The 14,077-nt window shown below is 39.3% G+C and overlaps 1 long non-coding RNA gene across 1 annotated transcript in view; it reads left to right on the top strand.

The window, feature by feature from the left end:
• LOC131971061 (uncharacterized) overlaps positions 1-14,077 on the top strand; it is a 55,772-nt gene that overhangs the window by 37,105 nt on the left and 4,590 nt on the right. The window lies entirely within an intron of this gene.

Genomic DNA, 14,077 nt, shown 5'->3' with positions numbered 1-14,077 from the left:
GTTCACAGGGATTGTCCCATGTCGACACTGTGCTTTGACACACTAGGACTGAATTTCATTCGAGCCATCTGTTTCACAGGGATTTTGTTCAGAATTATGTGGAACTCATGGAGCACATCGGAGGTCATGTACCCGAAACACGGAGCCCTTAATATCATTGATCTTTATTCCTCTGAAACACACAGGCAACTATCCGGAACACTTGAAAGAAGTGTCCACACAGTCTAACTTAAAGCCCCACTTCAGTGTATTTTGGAATTTATTGTTATTTCCTGTGAGTGTTGAATAGTCATACTGTACCCCACATGCTTTTTGACGAACAACTTGCTAAAGTTAAAAAAGGTTGTAGGCTTAACCCTATAAAGCCAAGTGTATCATATTAGATACAGTTATTTTTGAGACCTCTACATCATCAAAAACCTGATGTATACATGTGTTGAAGATAAACAACTGAGCAACAAATTGCACAAAAATACCAGATGTAGCAAAAATGATATGCAGGTTCCACGAATGGATCAGTCATTGCTGCATTAAAAAACTTCATATCAGCAGATGTATGATGTTGTGTTATATGGATAAAATATGTATTTTGCATGGTTGAGGAAAAAGGAAAAGTCAAAGTCTTAATAGGTTAAAAATGTTAGGGTTTATATGTTTTTGTTAGTTCGAGAAAAACAAACTGTGAGCAACAGATTGCACAAAAAGACCTGATGTATCAAATATGATACAAATTAGAATTCATATATGCAATTTATTTATTTCTTAAAATTCGTCAGCAGGTTAATAAGCACTCAGTTTTTACAAAAATTGAATTTTCTGGCAATTATTTCATGGTTCAGGCTTTATAGGGTTAAGGTTGCTAAAACTGGAAGATGACATATGACTCTAGTTGAGGCTGCAGGTCATCCTCCAAGCCTGGCAGGTGCTCTCTCTGTCTGTCTGTCTGTCTGTCATGTCTTAAAACATCATTGTGATTGAGCTACTGGTAGTCAAGATATCGCATATTACCATATTTGCAACATTGTAGCCTTAGTTATATCTCCATTCATATGAAGAAAAGATTGCGCCAGAGAGAGATGCTGTGTTGTACTAATTCTTGTGTCATTGTTGGTCGGATAAACAGAACATTTATTAAATTCAGTGCCATATTGTTGTTTTCCAAGATACTGTAGCTGGTTTAATCCAGACTGGGTTGGATAAATGATGCAGTCTGGTTGACAGGATAATTGATTATGTCCAACTTTTAACCACACCCCCATTGTCTGTTTGGGTGATATAACAATATCTGGATCACAGAAGCCAAAGTACTGACACCAATACTTTTTATTATTAAAAGTGTGAGGCTAATGTACTAGTGCGGTAAGCCGTGTGTCATGTTTTCAGCGGTGAATGTATCATTTATAATCTACAAGTGTAGGCACTGAAGCTGGCGCTGACACTCAGAACAAGACTTAGTATCAGTAGTTTCAATAATTTTATTGTCAGTCTGCCTGTCCCTAATGTTCAACAACCATTAACCTTTATGAATGGCTAACAGAAGGTCTCTAAACCCCTGGGTAAACATAGTAAAGGTCTTTAATCAAGTTGGGCACAATTAAATCACTCTGCCAATAACTGGAAAGGGGTTGAAACCCAGTGAAGTGAAGTCAAGAGATTCTTTGCTGCTTGTTCAGAAATAAAAGCTTTTTGTTTTTTAACGTTCAGTAGAATTGGCGATGTCACACATCATGGGAAACTTACCCTCCTCTTACACAGTCCTAATTGGTCAGTTCCAGCAGAAGACATACATCTTTTTAAAAAACTGTTCTTTGGTTTTGGCTACACAAGCAGTATTTGTTAGGAGGATCACTGAAGTTGTTGCTTTTGTTCTTTTTATTGAATTTTGTAGATAATAAGAAACATATAACAGGCTTATCCTTGGTAATCCTCCATTCAATTGTTCTTTTGCTTTCTTTGTTTAATGTTTGTTGAAGCTAAACTATTTCTAAACATAAATAGTTTACAGTCTCTACTGGAGCAACGCAAGTACACTTCACAAAACTGAGACCATTGCAAATATTAAAGAGCACTGAAATGAGTTGAAGGTCAAGTGTGTTTTCCTGTGATATACCAAGAAATTGTTATTTGTTAGTTGTTAACGGAGTGTATTGTGCAAAATACTCCCCTTTTCAGTGATTGTGCAGATACATTTGGGTATAAGGAGTTCCTGCCAATGCACAGACTGTGAAATAAGCAGGCTTTTGTGGTCTGCCTAGATTAGAAAACATGTGATTCAACAAGCCATTCAGGCTTCCAGTGTCACATGCAGGCTCATTAGAAGATACTGCTCTCCTACCTGTGTATCTGCTATGATAAACATACGCCATCATTTTTTCGCAAGCCACTCAGAGCCGTATGGGCTTTTTCTGAAGGTCGAAAATGAACTTGGAAAAAGAGCATAATATGTCCCCTTTAAAGTGACAATCCTTCATATTTCAGTCCCAGTTGATTTAGCCACACCCTATTACCTGGTTGTTTCAGCGAATGAGGTTTAATATAAAGGTCGAAGAATACTGGGGTCAGCAAAACAAACAGTAGTGGTTTTAACAAAGACATCAGTATATAATTGGCCTTTTTCCATCATTCTGTGAACAACCGGGATGTGATTTTATGCTGCACACAGCATGAGTCTGCGAACAGTGAAAAGTAAAAGTAGTTTGCTACCTCGCTGAGAAGTAAGAGGTGTGCAGCTCTTCATCTAACAGCTCACTGTGGTTGCTCCTTCTTGTTCCATTACTCCCTGCAATATTTCAAACTGAGAGATTGCAGGAAGAAATGAAGAAATAACAAAAATGGCCGTTGTTTTGCAGATGCTTCCTTGATGAATGTTGGCGGTCAATGTCAAGCATGTTGACACGAACATTGCATTTCCTGTGACTGCCTATATAATGAAAGTCAGCTCGTGTTTTGGAATTGAAATACTTTTAATGTGCAGCAATATGAAGTATTCGGTTTGTATTAACATTAATTTTATTAAGCGCCACAGGAATTTTTGCCCTCTGGGGTCAATCTTCTCAAACTCAGTGAGGATTTTGAATTGGTTGGTGGTCAGATGCCTGAAATAAGGTCTGTTGTAAGCGAGCTGAAGAGATGTTTGCGTTTTGTTGTACTATTCAAAATAAGTTACTTAATACCCCACTTGTGAATTTAGATGTTTTTACGTGTTCTTTAAAAGACGGCTGCTAACTAGTGGCTAAGTGAAACTACAGTGGTTGTGGGGACATTAGACATCATCACGCCGTGTACAGATGGGAACTCTCTCAGTAGTCCGCCTCACAGCCTTTAGTCGTGTTCTTCAGTGCTTTTGCAAACTCTTGTAGATTGTAGATTAGGTTAATAAACAGTTTATCAGGCTATGGTTTCGCTAGCTTGTCAAAATAGCTGGTTAGCTTTTCATAGATCATCTGAAGCATAACGGTAGTGACGTTCAATTCATGAGACTGTGGAGTAGTAGTTTAAAGTATATTGTTAGCTTTTTTGCTTCTGTTGGCTGCATTAACGCTTCAAACTTCATTAAAGTGTTGTTCATTTGTGAATATTATCCTGCTGAACAAAATTCGTAAGAATCAAAAATGTGTGTTTGCCATAGAGCCTATTTTCTGCAATGATAACAAAATCCAATGCAAAAATCCCATAGGCTAATTTTCAATAGACCCCATGGTTTGCTCTCTATACAGTATTTTTCCCAGAAATGTTGCCACAGTTTGTAATACTGCAAGTACACAAATTACGGCTGGCAATGTACGTGTAACAAATCCTGCGTTAATACATTAAAAACAAAATTGTACTTATAAAATTTGTATTCACTTTAAACCCTTAACTGTGTAACTTGACAGGCCTTACTGGGGATTTCCACCGGACGCGTTACTGCAGCAGCACGTCTCCACAGCGTTTTTGCTGCGTCTTGTCAATTCACACCGGACGCGTTACTGCAGCAGCACGTCAGTTTAGCGAGCCGGCCGTATACACGCGAGATAACGAGATCACGCGATAATCCTGACCATACGGGAGACCGCAAGCTCCCGTGATAAACTTTAAACTCTATTTATACAGTCTATGGATAAACTGTGTGTATAAAGTAAACAACAACAACAAAAAACAACTTACTTTGCTTCTCTGAGGTGAAAGATATGTTGATCTGACCATCTATCCTTATAAAAACAATATATTATGTCATAAATGATTGTATGATGTTCCACTTCAACAATTAGTCTCTTGTCTTCCGTGTCGCCGATCCCCTGAGACCCTTTGATTGATTGATTGCCGATCTGGTGCCCCGGTCATAACATAACGTTGATGTGAAGTAGTTTTAGGCTGCATGAACTGCGTATTGTGTTTTATTTTGAAAGGGGCGAAAGTGTTTTACGCTGAATCTGAGTCGGACTTCCTGTCTGGTGCGATCTGCTCTGTTGAGATTTACGCGGTTTGGCAGCGTCTCGCGGAGAAATAGAAGTCCTACCTAATGCTCGCGTAGAGACGATGACGCGACGCTGCTGTAACGTTACGCTACGCGCCCGGTGGAAATGCTCTCATTGATTAGAGTGCTACCTATTTGCAACGTCATACGCGACGCTGACGTTACGCTGCAGTAACGCGCCCGGTGGAAATCAGGCTTAAAATACATTTTGCAATTGTTTGGGCCACGATTTCATTCACCGTTAGCTTATTTTTTGGATATTTTAACACACACACACACACACACACACACAAACACACACACAGAGTATGTTTCAATAACTCATAAAACAAACTTTATTGTGCAGTTATTCCAGGTCTGAAGAAACACAAATGCACCTGAATCCATCTATCATTCTTTCAGTGCAACAAACCAATCAAACCGACTTTTTAGTGACCTGCAGACCACCAGTTTCTGTCTGAAGAAGGTTCATGCACTGCTGATTCAATGGATCCCTCCCTGAAAGGTTCCGACGGCTGCTCTCTGAAAAGCAGCCCTTAAAAAAAGGGGACACTTTTTGTTAGAATGTTCACAAGAGTTGTCTCCTAAATCTAAAACGGTCAGTACAAATATGGCCAGGAAGCAGACAGCCCATAAGCTCCCACGGGCTTTTGGCCTGAATGTTACATACCTACAGTGATGAGATTGTCTGGGACATATCCAAAGCATCGTGCTTCATCCTACATCTGCAGAAAGACAACATAAAGTCGTGTATTTTTTACAAATAATGGCAGCAATATGGGTCTACTCTTAACGCCTGTCTGGTTCCATGTCAAATTCCCTTTCCAAATGGCATGCCCACAAGATAAGGTGTTGGTTTGCTACTTTATGCCAAGGGTGGATAAGCAGAGTAAAAATGTCAATAAATCGTTGTATTTCGCTCAGGGTGGGAGAGCTGAAGATGTCTCTGGAAAAACTATTGAGCAGTTTTCTATTTCGCTTCCCCCCCCTCAGCCATGCCTACTCGTGTCATAACAGGAATCACTAAAGGTTTAGCTGCCCTAAAAAACGGGTGACATTTAAAGATGATATTATTGTTGATTACAATAACGGCATTCCCAGGAGGCCGATTTCTATTAGACATTGAGAACGTGTCATACTGTAGATGCATCAGCACACAATGTCTTTTGAACAATAAAAGAGGAGGGGCAGTTCTTGTAGATAAAAGTCATATATTTCTACAGGCATTCCTGCTACAATTTCACACAAATCCCCACATGCACCTTCCGTTCACAGCCGCTGTTTGGTGGCATAGCTGTGACACAGAATAGACAAGTGGTGTGAAAGCAAAGATTCAATAATAGAAGAAGATATTATCTCGCTGTTGGTTTAACAACTCAAATGTCTTTTCTCTGAGACCAATAAATCACTGCCAGGAAATTACTTACAGTGAAACAGTGAGAGATCCCTTTCAAGTGATTCGTTTGCATTTTCATTGAGTGTTTTTGTTTTCTGAAGCATTCTCTGCTCCTTTCTGGAAAGGTCAATGGGAAACGGTTGGTGTCTACTTTATCTGCATGAGCCAACTCTCAAGTTCAGCCAAGTAAGAAATAAGATTATCTTTATAGAAGGCAGTGTGAGAATCTGGCCTTTGAATCTTATTCAGTGGAGTATTAATGTCTTAGCGGGTAGAATCAGCCCAAACTGCTATTAAAATAACTGAAGTCTTGAGCGGGATGTTTTTCAATTCGCTGAGCCCCTCATGTTTAATGGAAATTGAGTGTCTCACCTTTTACATCAGTTGATCTTAACATTTAATAGATTCTTTTAAGGATATTAATCTTTTCCATTATATCTTTGTCGTGGATAAGAGAGAGGCATATTTCTCTCAGGCCAAACAACTCATTAATTTCCCAGACACAAGCCTTTCTACACCTGAGGTGTGATATGAGAAAACTCAGGTGAAAATAGCAGTATAAAAAAGCTAACAGTTCGCCAACGTAATGCATGCCTAGCTCTGTTATTTTTTTAGAGCACATAATTCAAAACTGGAAATGCCTTTTCTCCTCCATTATTTCCTGAGTCCGATTGACATTTACTGAGAGCTACACTATTTGATCCCACCATTAAGCCAAATGTCATTGCATGCATATTATGAAAATTTCAAATTAACAAAGAGAGCTACAGTATTGCAGTGTCAAGCAGAAAAAATACAGCAAGCATTTCAACATAAGTAGCCATTCTTTTAGCCCAAACTGCTGATGACAGTCTCCAGAGAGAGCAGATGCTGTTGCCTTCTGGCTCCGAGCTTCACCGTTCCATTCCAGTAACCGCCTCTGTGCCTCCTGAGATTTGCTACAGTAAAACCTGCTCTCTCCCATGGCATCCAGGTGACGAAACTTCACTAATACAATAGGTGGCTTTTTATTCCTGCCTTTTAAAAAATGTCATTGGCCGTCAGCGGTTATCTGGGTTATGTGCCCTGGGCTGTTTTAATAATTGAGATTAAATGTATATGCCAAGTGTGATGTGCGTTTGCGTGTCTTTAAGATAGTCTAATCAGATATGAAAACATGAAACAGGGAGATTACAGCTTCTTTGAGGGATTTTGAAAAGGGAGGAAATCTTTCTTTCCTCAAAGTCATACAATCAATCATTTTCAGTGCCTTTACTGTGTCCTCCTCGTCTCGTACGGTTGACATGGCGCATTGAAGTCATGTTGGCTCCATCACATCACATCACATGACAACCCTGAAAATTGTGGTTGTTCATGTAATTGAACTTGCCAGTCCTCCTCAGATGCCTGTATTCATCTCCTGAGATGAAACCACATTTGCCCTGGAGATGTTTACATTAGCACCTGAATGGCATGAACATAATAATTTTGGTCATGTTGCTGTTGCAGCCGTATGTTATGCATCAGGGATGCACGAACCGGATCATACTCGTAAAGGGGGTTGTGTCTGTGCTAATTCTTTTGTTGATGCTGGATTGTGTAAATATAGCCTCTTTTCTTTTTTTCTGCTACTGTCGAATACCAAAAACAAGTTTGAAAACTGGTTTAATACAGAGCAAATACACCCTTCCCAAACCGACATTCATACAAGGACAGAAAATTGTTATGTGTTATTTTTTTGTGCTGCTACAGCGAGCGAAAGGTCTATAGTTAAGGGTGAAATCAGTGAGTGACATGTCAAATCTCTGGTCTCCACTGCTGAATCCCTGTCTTGAAGGGATTCAGCAGAAATCTCCGTCTAACCCCCCTGACAAGGTCGGAGTGTCTCATGCAACCTTTTGTGAGAAACACTCAACACAACAAATGGACACCAAACTGTCTGATACCTGCTGTTTGCACTCACTTGGCTCAACTATGAAGACCCACCTGACACTCTCCATCCCAGCAGAGTAGGCTATTTGTTCGGGGCCCCTGCTGGCTAAATATGACTCACTGGCAGAGGTCAGCCTTTTGACAAGTGATAACTTTACTTTTGTCATGAGGTGGTTGAGTGGTCAACAATGATAAGATGATATTAGGAAAGTGTTTTTAATGTATTTAAAGTTAAATAAGTTTAGTTGGTCAAAATTGTAATTACTACAAAAATCTTTACCAGAGAATGAAGTCAAACTCCTTCTGTGTGTGTTGTAATCTAAGCAACTCTGTTCTTTGTTGTGGTCTCCGGTCTGGCCACCCGTGCATGTAAGTAAAGCCATATATGACAAATTGCAAATGATAGCCATGGGCAACCAAAGCTCAGACATATGCAATAAGTTTTATGTATTTTTCTGCAGTAACGACTCCCTATATTGGTGTTCTCTAGGAGCAGTGAACTGAACTGACAGCCCGTATTTTAACTTGATTAGTACAATTTCTGTGTGGGCGTTGCAAAACATAGCCTCAAACCCATGAAAACTTCAGTTAAAATCACACTGACATTTGCAAATGCAACCAACAAATTCCAGCCTTACGAGACTTAACATACCAGTTTTGTGTGCTCCACTCCATACGTCTAGAAAAGGATGGTTATTAGAAACAATCCAATATAGTTCTTTATGATAGTAATATTTCTTTATTCACCAACAAATGAACACATTTTGAACACCCAATTTGTCCTATGACATGATCCTGGCATGATCCTGGGGACGCTACCTCGTCCCTGTCGGCCTGGGGAGAGCCCTGAACTGCCACATGCTTCCTCCGATACATGTGGAGTTAGCAGGCCGCTTCTTGCATTCTATGCATTCTTGACATAGAGATTCCCCGGTGGGACGTAGCGCGTGGGAGGATCACGTTATTCTCCCCCCCCCCCCCCCCCATCCGACCAGAGGGAGGCTCTATAGCGACCAGGATCAATGCATGTTTTTGTGCGAGGTCCCTGTAAGGGGATCCTCGGGGGACACGGGGAGAAAATGCAACTCCACACAGAAAGGCCCTTTTGCCGACACCGACCAGCTCTGCGGACACCGGAGACATGGAGCTGGGGACACACCTCCAACGCCCACAGCGTCCTGGCGGGAAATCGAACCCAGGACCTTCTAGCTGTGAGGCGAGAGCGCCACCAACTGCGCCACCGTGCCCCCTATGAACACATTTTTTTTAATCAAACTCTTCTTAAATATTGCCAGCTTGAGAAAAAGTGAGAGGACGGGCGAGTCCATGGAGAGGACATATCTGCAGGATAGAGGAGAGAACTGGGGCGGCTGTGGCTCAGTTGGTAGAGCGGTAGATCCCTGGTCATGGCAGCCTACACGTCGAGGTATCCTTGGGCAAGATACTGAACCCCAAATTGTTCCAGATGCTGAATGAATTCCTGATGTTGCCAGGTGGCACCATGAAGCATAGCCTCCACCACCAGAATGAGACTAAGACTAGAAAAGCGCTATACAAGTGCAGTCCATTTACCATTTAACTGAATGGTACCAGCATAATTACATTTCATGCAAGTTGTAGTTTTGTTTTTTTGTCTACTTACAAATTAATTGTTATTTAAACATATTAAAACACATTTTTTTCTGCATAATAGGAGCTGTCATTGATGCAAATTTGTCTTATAACATGGATAGAAAACCTGCAGAAAAAAACAACGCAAAAATGCAGAAGGATAAATTGCATTGAGTTACAGAAGATGTTATTAAAATGTTGTAAACGTTACATTTTAAAGTATAGTATACTTAGACATTTTAGGAAAATGTTTATTTGTTTTCTTATCAAGAGTTTGAAAAGAAAAGTGATACTAAGTGATGCAGTTGAAGCTATGGCCAGAAGCCAGTTAGCTTAGCTTAGCAAGAGCTGGCATAGCTCTGCCTGAAAACACAACTTGTTCTTTTAAAAAAACATTTTAAAAAAAACGTGTTGATAGTTAGACAAGCTAGATGTTTCCTCCTTCCTTCAATGCTTTATGGCTTTGCTGGAGATGAGAGAAACCTGCTGACTTTGCTTCTGTAAATGCAATTAAATGATTTATTGGCCAGGAAGAACAAAAAAATTAAGTTAAGTTAGGACTATAAAGTTCCAGTGGTTCTACAAAGTAGCCTGGATTAGAAGATCCACGTCAAAGAAATACTGGAAGTCTTCATGATATTTTCTAATATTTTCCCGAGCTGTTCAAGTGAACTTCATTTCACCATTATCGTGCATTTCACCATTATCACACTCACTCTTTCTCCACCTCCACAGGAATGATATGAAAATAGCTAATATAAAAGCTGAAATTGTATTCTTTCCTCTGTAAAGAGAGATGATTGCATATCAAGTTGGCTGGTTGAAGTACCTCCTGTGTATGACTCCTGTGTGGTGGGAGAGGAAGCATTTTTCTTCCAACCAATGGAAGAGTGAGTCAGGTTTATGACTATGGGGAGCAGAGGGTGGCCTTTATTTCCCTGAGAAGAGTCATTATTATTGCCCTGCAAATTTATGGCTTGCTTCTGAAGAGAGCCTACCAGCAGAGTGCCTGTCATTTCTCTTACTATCTTATGCATTATTGATAAGTCTATGGTCCTATCATCCATTGTGTGCTGTTGCCATAACTCAACAGCAGAAAACAACATATACAGTATACCGTAGATGTGAAGAGGGAGTCTCTCTTTTGTTCTCGCTACTGTATTTTACAACACTTTTATAAAAGGTCTTTCACCTGTAAACAGAAGTTATGACGAAACCAAACATGGTAACAACAACTTTGACCCCTCTTAAAAGAAAATATCATCACTTTGTCTCATATTATCAAACATATTTTCTTGTATTCATGACTGGAAAAACATTAAACACAGGAACGATTTAACACATACACACTTGATTCCCCTGCAGGAATTGACAAAAAATAATTGGCTAATCAAATTAAAGTCAGTGTCATGAAGCAGTTTACATGGGCATGGGTTTGTTGCTTGGGTTCACATGAAGGTTGACACAGCGAGACACAGATGATGGTTTAAAACAGAATGGACGTGGGCTGTAATGAGCATGCTAATCCACTGCAAGAAGCTCTGGATCAGACGCGAGGGACAGGACTGGTTTCTTGTTTTCATAATGCAGGTGAAGCAGGACAGAGAGACTGAAAAAGTCATTAAAACACCTCCTTTGAATTATACAAACAGAAATGAGCTATTTAAATTTGAATATCACTGACCATCATGTGGTTACAAATGCTTCATTGGGTAACCCGTCGCATGACAGCCAGAACAACCTATTAATCGCACACGTCTGCTTCAATTAATATGTCCTGATAAATGGTTGCTATTCGCTATACATGCAGCAGTTACATGGGGAGATAATTAGATCATCATGCTGTTAAAGGATAATAAGGATTGGCCTCTTGCAACAAAGGATGTCCTCCTTTGACTCTGTCCTTCACCTGGCCGTGAACGCTGTTCAAAGAGAAGGCAAGAAGAAAAAAAGAAAAAAGCGTCCAGGCTCAGACGTCTTTCATTTTCTTTTATCAAAAAGTGCCAGTGAATGTGCCATCTTTAAACATGTGGACGTGCACAAATTGTAGCTGTACGTATAGGCTGCAAGTGCAACCACACACACACACACACTTACACATCAAAATCACTGCACAGTACTAAACAAGTTCATCAGTGATGTTTTATTTGGCACCTCCCACATGTGTTACCTCTTTCTCTCTGTCTCTTTCCTCCAAAGCTCCTCTCACTGAAGGACCCTTCAGACTAGCAGCAATCATCCTATTTAGACAGCTGAGAGGGCTGCTTTTTGAAACATGGTATTGTATAATGCGGCCTGCGCTTGCAATCATGCTCTTCACTCTGCGATGATGAGGTTAATTTCAGTCTTTTGTGTATATTCTGCGTATTTGGTTGTTTTATATAAGCAGGCTAATTCAACTGCAAAAACAAGCTCATTTTTTAATTTCAAACCATCAGCTTTCCACATGTTTTCTCACATGTCATATTATGAATTGATCAAATGCTTTTTTTAGTATGGTGTTAAAAATAATTTTTACTTACATACACACACACCACTGGAATTTAATTTGTTTCCTTCTTGATATGATGGTGCAAATATGTCTGAGTGACATATTTAAAGCTGCTCATGTGGTGATGCATCCTGAGCAGCAACAGTAAAGGGGAAGATAAAGACTTAACAAATTTGTTTATTAGCCTCCCACTTTCTGACGCTCAGCCAATCCATCACCGCTGAACGACCTTATGAATACATTACAATACATTAAAGCTGATTGGCTGCACAGGAGTCAGTTTGTGAGTTATGTGGTTTGTCATTCTGTTGCATTAGCTCTTAACTCCTCTCCATTACAAAGATAGATATGACTGCAACTGCTTGCTAAAATCACTGAAAATCTATGTCAAATCATTCTTTTGAGGTGTAATTTTCCACATGAGCAAAAATAAAGGAAATAATTTATAATTCTTACTTTAGGCTTCAGTGGAGCCTACTCATGTATTGCAGAACCAACAAATACTTGATATCTAAAACGTTGATCATTGATTTCTTTTGCCTGGCAGGAACAGGAGGGAAAACAAACAAAACAATATAACTGTTCAAATGACGTGGAATCTTTATATAATTATGCATAAACAGTGCTGCCCTTAATAATTACAGGTTATATAAATGAACCGAAGCACCTAAAGAAGCAACTAAAACAGCAATAATCTAAATTTTTTTCTCTAATCTTGTTGTGGGTAGCACTGACATCAGGCACCATGAAGGAAATAAGTCCTGGTCATTGTTTTGTCATACCTCTCAGATTCTCAACCATATATAAATGATCTATAGCAGGGGTCTCAAACTCAAATTACCTGGGGGCCGCTTGAGGCAGTATCAAAATGACCAAAAAAAGAGACACAAAATTACTAAAAAAAAAAGGACACAAAATGACCGAAAAAACACTAAATTACTTAAAAAACACACAAAATGGCCCAAAAAAGACAGAAAATGACCAAAAAATACAAAAAAATATTTAAAAATGACCCAAAGAGACACAAAATTACCCAAAAAAGACACAAAATTGTTTAAAAAGACATAACATTACCAAAAAAGACACACAATTACTAAGAAAGACACCAAATGACCAAAAAATATTTAAAAATGACCCAAAAAGACCAAAAAAAGACACAGAATTACCAAAAAGGCACAAAATTATTTAAAAAAGACACAAAATTACCAAAAAAAGAGACCTTCCACACACAATACGGTAAAGTGCCATTCATATAAAATTCACAATAAAGTTTGAGACCCCTGATCTATAGTGCATTTAGGCGTATCCACCTCCACTTTTGCTAGTTAAACAGCACATAATGAGGGCACAAAGTAAGGGACAAAGGGCTTGTTTTTAGTCTATAAAGTATTTTGGGCATAATGAGTTTAATCAATCAGTGTCATCTCTCGTTCTCTTTAAAAGCCAGGTGCACGTGGGACATTGCTATCTGCTATTTTCCAGATTTGGCAAATTAGAGAAGCGACTGGAAACCTCTTTTTTCCAGTCATTCATCTCATCAAATATCTGCAGGGGAAGGGAAGGAGAATTCTGTCAAACCTTAATCATATTAGTCATTTTAACTTAAACCATGATCTTTCCCGAACACTAACCAAGCTGCCTATGCTCATATGTATTGTTGTTGTTACGTGCAGTAAGATTTGTTGCAACAAATCCCTTGAAAAGACTTCAAGCAACAATAGAGTTGGTAAGATTGCAACTTGTCTGTCCTCTGTGTGACACTTAAAGGTCCCATATTTTAACACTTAGTTATATCTGTACAGTTTATATATGTGTCTATTAAACACTTCTATAAGGGTGTTGGCAAGATAAAGTGTTGATTTGATTTCTCTGGCGGCTTCTTTGTTTCCCTCCCACACGGCAAAGATTCTGCTGCTGGGCGGAAGTAACTGCACACTTGTCATCACTATTTGTGTGCAAAACGATCTGATTGGCTGAGCACAAATAAGTCTAAATGAACTTTCATAATATGAGACCTCATAGACTTTCTATTGGTTTAACAATCACAAAAATATGAAATATCAGCCAAACAGCTTTCTCCTGTTTTAATTTAGCTCGCCCTGAAAACACTTTTTCAAAATTATTTGAAAATGATTCTGAAACCTGCAAACAAGAAAATTTGGTTTTGAATGACTACCCTTGCACCTGTGTAGCTATTGACAACTCCTTAAAA

This window comes from Centropristis striata, chromosome 5 (genome assembly GCF_030273125.1).
Source record: "Centropristis striata isolate RG_2023a ecotype Rhode Island chromosome 5, C.striata_1.0, whole genome shotgun sequence".
NCBI lineage: Eukaryota > Metazoa > Chordata > Actinopteri > Perciformes > Serranidae > Centropristis > Centropristis striata.
Note: the sequence above shows the minus strand (reverse complement) of the source record. Positions and strands in the feature narration are given on the sequence as shown.